This window comes from Peromyscus californicus, unplaced genomic scaffold (genome assembly GCF_007827085.1).
Source record: "Peromyscus californicus insignis strain IS unplaced genomic scaffold, ASM782708v3 Scaffold_9__1_contigs__length_137607984, whole genome shotgun sequence".
NCBI classification, from domain to species: domain Eukaryota; kingdom Metazoa; phylum Chordata; class Mammalia; order Rodentia; family Cricetidae; genus Peromyscus; species Peromyscus californicus.
The window spans coordinates 26,452,985-26,458,144 of record NW_026294617.1 but is presented as its reverse complement, the minus strand read 5'-3'; positions in this window follow the sequence as shown (position 1 = coordinate 26,458,144).

Here is a 5,160-nt window from a genome sequence, read left to right as displayed (position 1 = left end):
TCCATTTCTTTTAGGTTTTCCAGTTTTGTCGAATAGAGGTTTTTGAAGTATGACCTGATGATTCTCTGGATTTCCTCAATGTCTGTTGTTATGTCCCCCTTTTCATTTCTGATTTTGTTGATTTGGATGCTCTCTCTCTGTCTTTTGGTTAGTTTGGATAAGGGCTTGTCTATCTTGTTGATTTTCTCAAAGAACCAACTCTTTGTTTCATTAATTTTTTGTATTGTTCTCTTTGTTTCTATTTTATTGATTTCAGCTCTCACTTTGATAATTTCCTGGCGTCTATTTTTCCTGGGAGACTGTGCTTCTTCTTGTTCTAGAGCTTTCAGGTATGCTGTTAAGTCTCTAGTGTGAGATTTCTCCAACTTATTTATGTGGGCATTTAGTGCTATGAATTTCCCTCTTAGTACTGCTTTCATAGTGTCCCATAAATTTGGATATGTGGTGTCTTCATTTTCATTGATCTCTAGGAAGTCTTTAATTTCTTTCTTTATTTCTTCCTTAACCCATTGGTGATTCAGTTGGGTATTATTCAGTTTCCATGAGATTGCAGGTTTTCTGTAGTTTTTGTTGTTGTTGAAATCCAACTTTAGACCATGGTGGTCTGATAGAACACAGGAGGTTATTCCAATTGTTTTGTATCTGTTTAGATTTGTTTTGTGGCCAAGTATGTGGTCAATTTTAGAGAAGGTTCCATGGGGTGCTGAGAAGAAGGTCTATTCTTTTTTGTTAGGATGGAATGTTCTGTAGATATCGATTAAGTCCATTTGAGTCATGACATCAGTTAAGTCCTTTATTTCTCTGTTAAGTTTCAATTTGGGAGATCTGTCCAGTGGTGAAAGTGGGGTGTTGAGGTCTCCCACTATTAATGTGTGGGGTTTTATATGTGATTTAAGCTTTAGTAATGTTTCTTTTACATATGTGGGTGCCCTTGTGTTTGGGGCATAAATATTCAGAATTGAGACTTCATCTTGGTGGATCTTTCCTGTGATGAGTATGTAATGCCCTTCTTGATCTCTTTTGATTGATTTTAGTTTGAAGTCTATTTTGCTGGATATCAGGATGGCTACACCCGCTTGTTTCTTAAGACCGTTTGATTGGAAAGTCTTTTCCCAGCCTTTTATTTTTAGGTAGTGTCTATCTTTGAATTTGAGATGTGTTTCTTGTATGCAGCAGAAAGATGGGTCCTGCTTTCGTATCCATTCTGTAAGCCTATGTCTTTTTATAGGTGAATTAAGTCCATTGATATTGAGGGAAATTAATGACCAGTGATTGTTCATTTCTATTATTTTTTGGTGGTGATGTGTGTGTACTTCTCTTCGTTGGGGTTTACTGCTGTGGCTTTATCTGTTGCCTGTGTTTTCGAGGGTGTATCTGACTTCCTTAGGTTGGAATTTTCCTTCTAGTGCTTTCTGTAGGGCTGGGTTTGTGGATAAGTATTGTTTAAATCTGGCTTTGTCATGGAATGTCTTGTTCACTCCATCTATGGTGATTGAAAGTTTTGCTGGGTATATTAGTCTAGGTTGACATCCATGGTCCCTTAGTGTCTGCATTACATCTGTCCAGGTTCTTCTGGCTTTCAAAGTCTCCATTGAGAAATCGGGTGTTATTCTGATGGGTTTGCCTTTATATGTCACTTGGCCTTTTTCCTTTGCTGCTCTTAATATTCTTTCTTTATTCTGTACGTTTAGTTGTTTAACTATTATGTGGCGAGGGGACTTTTTTGGGGGGTCTAGTCTGTTTGGTGTTCTATAAGCTTCTTGTATCTTCATAGGCATTTCCTTCTTTAAGTTGGGAAAGTTTTCTTCTATGATCTTGTTGAATATATTTTCTGTGCCCTTGAGTTGGTATTCTTCTCCTTCTTCGACCCCTATTATTCTTAGGTTTGGTCTTTTCATGGTGTCCCAAATTTCTTGGACATTTTGGTTCATGACTTTGTTGGCTTTAGTGTTTTCTTTGACTGATGAATGTATTTCTTCTACTGTATCTTCAACGCTAGAGATCCTCTCTTCCATCTCTTGCATTCTGTTGATTATACTTGCATCTGAAGTTCCCAATCGTTTTCTCAGATTTTCTATTTCCAGCATTCCCTCTGTTTGTGTCTTCTTCATTTTTTCTATTTCCCTTTTCAGGTCTTGGACTGTTTCCTTCATTTGTTTCATTGATTTTTCTTGATTTTCTCTCAGTATTTTGTTGTTTTCTTCCAGGACTTTATTGATTTCTTCTAATTTGTTTGCCCTTTCCTCTAGTTGTTTACAGCGTTCTTCACATTTTTTTGTCTTTTCCTCTACGCAAGCCTCTAGCTTCTTCATGATGTAATTCATAAGGCTGTTTTCTTCTGCTTCTTCCAATTTCTGATGTTCAGGTCTAGGTGTTGGAGGAGGGCTAGGGCCAGGTGATGCTGTATTGCTATTCATTTTGTTGTATATATTTCTGCCTTGACGTCTGCCCATCTCCTTGTGGTTCGTTCTTGGCCTTATCCGCACACTTGGTTCAGACAGACCAGTGTTCCAAAAGGGAAGTCAGTGTTCCAAAAGGGAAGTCCGGAGCAAGATGGGAGCTGGGGGCCGGCCTCTGAGTCTCAGGAAGAGGCTTGGGGCTCAGGCGGATGGGCGTGGGGGCAGGGCGTGGAGACTGCAGGGTCTGCCAGGGGTCTTGGAGAAGGGGATCCTTCCCGGTGGGGCTAGCAGGGAACCTGCCCGGTGGCCAGAACCTGGGGCCGAGTTGGGCAGGTCTTCCCTGGAGTGGCTGGTGCCCAGGGATGGGGTCTGGGGCAAGGAAGGGTACTCACGAGTGTTCCAAAAGAGACGTCCAGAGCAAGATGGGAGCTGGGGGACGGCCTCTAAGTCTCAGGAAGAGGCTTGGGGCTCAGGTGGATGGGCGTGGGGGCAGGGTGTGGAGACTGCAGGGTCTGCCAGGGGTCTTGGAGAAGGGGATCCTTCCCGGTGCAGCTAGCAGGGAACCTGCCTGGTGGCCAGAACCTGGGGCCAAGTTGGGCAGGTCTTCCCTGGAGTGGCTGGTGCCCAGGGATGGGGTCTGGGGCAAGGAAGGGTACTCACCAGTATTCCAAAAGGGAAGTCCGGAGCAAGATGGGAGCTGGGGGCCGGCCTCTGAGTCTCAGGAAGAGGCTTGGGGCTCAGGCGGATGGGCGTAGGGGCAGGGTGTGGAGACTGCAGGGTCTGCCAGGGGTCTTGGAGAAGGGGATCCTTCCCGGTGCAGCTAGCAGGGAACCTGCCTGGTGGCCAGAACCTGGGGCCAAGTTGGGCAGGTCTTCCCTGGAGTGGCTGGTGCCCAGGGATGGGGTCTGGGGCAAGGAAGGGTACTCACCAGTATTCCAAAAGGGAAGTCCGGAGCAAGATGGGAGCTGGGGGCCGGCCTCTGAGTCTCAGGAAGAGGCTTGGGGCTCAGGTGGATGGGCGTGGGGGCAGGGCGTGGAGACTGCAGGGTCTGCCAGGGGTCTTGGAGAAGGGGATCCTTCCCGGTGGGGCTAGCAGGGAGCCTGCCCGGTGGCCAGAACCTGGGGCCGAGTTGGGCAGGTCTTCCCTGGAGTGGCTGGTGCCCAGGGATGGGGTCTGGGGCGAGGACCGGCACTCACCAGTGTTGTAAAAGGGAAGTCCGGAGCAAGATGGGAGCTGGGGGACGGCCTCTAAGTCTCAGGAAGAGGCTTGGGGCTCAGGCGGATGGGCGTGGGGGCAGGGCATGGAGACTGCAGGGTCTGCCAGGGGTCTTGGAGAAGGGGATCCTTCCCGGTGCGGCTAGCAGGGAACTTGCCTGGTGGCCAGAACCTGGGGCCAAGTTGGGCAGGTCTTCCCTGGAGTGGCTGGTGCCCAGGGATGGGGTCTGGGGCAAGGAAGGGTACTCACCAGTATTCCAAAAGGGCAGTCCGGAGCAAGATGGGAGCTGGGGGCCGGCCTCTGAGTCTCAGGAAGAGGCTTGGGGCTCAGGCGGATGGGCGTGGGAGCAGGGCGTGGAGACTGCAGGGTCTGCCAGGGGTCTTGGAGAAGGGGATCCTTCCCGGTGCAGCTAGCAGGGAACCTGCCTGGTGGCCAGAACCTGGGGCCAAGTTGGGCAGGTCTTCCCTCGAGTGGCTGGTGCCCAGGGATGGGGTCTGGGGCAAGGAAGGGTACTCACCAGTATTCCAAAAGGGAAGTCCGGAGCAAGATGGGAGCTGGGGGCCGGCCTCTGAGTCTCAGGAAGAGGCTTGGGGCTCAGGTGGATGGGTGTGGGGGCAGGGCGTGGAGACTGCAGGGTCTGCCAGGGGTCTTGGAGAAGGGGATCCTTCCCTGTGGGGCTAGCAGGGAGCCTGCCCGGTGGCCAGAACCTGGGGCCGAGTTGGGCAGGTCTTCCCTGGAGTCAAGATCCTGATATCTTATTCATGAGTTTGTATCTATAAGATAGTCAGAAACATTTGAGATAGACATAAGTGCCCATTTTTATTATGATCTTATAACACACACACACACACACACACACACACACACACACACACACACAGAGAGAGAGAGAGAGAGAGACAGACAGACAGACAGACAGACAGACAGAATATAATTCCATGTTTCCTTTATTCTATTGTCATTCCACAATTATAAGAATGAAATTCTGAGCCGGGTGGTGGTGGTGCATGCCTTTAATCCCAGCACTCAGGAGGCAGAACCAAGTAGATCTCTGTGAGTTAGAGGACAGCCTGGTCTACAGAGTGAGATCCAGGACAGGCACCAAAACTATACAGAAAAACTCTGTCTCAAAAAGCCAAGAAGAAACAAACAAAAGAATGAAATTCTGGGTTGTTTGGAGTTTCTCATAGGACTCCATTGGCTGATATAGATATGGTAGGACGAAAGGGTAGATAGCTGAACCTACTTTTAAAGAGCAACTTGTTTAAAATGTTTTACATTGCTATGGATTTTAGTTTATTGATACAAATTTAAAGTTAATTTTGTTATACTGTATGTATATTTCTACTCTTGTTTAAGGTATTATGTTTGTACAGTTCATTTAAAATTGTAATGGATAATTAAGAAATAGATTAATAATTAGTCAACTATGATAATTATACTTGGAGCCATATTAGTTAAGTCTTCTAGGTATACATAGATAGATTTCCGATAGATAGGTAATCTTCAAAGACTTCAAAGACCTACAGAATATGGCTTTAAAATG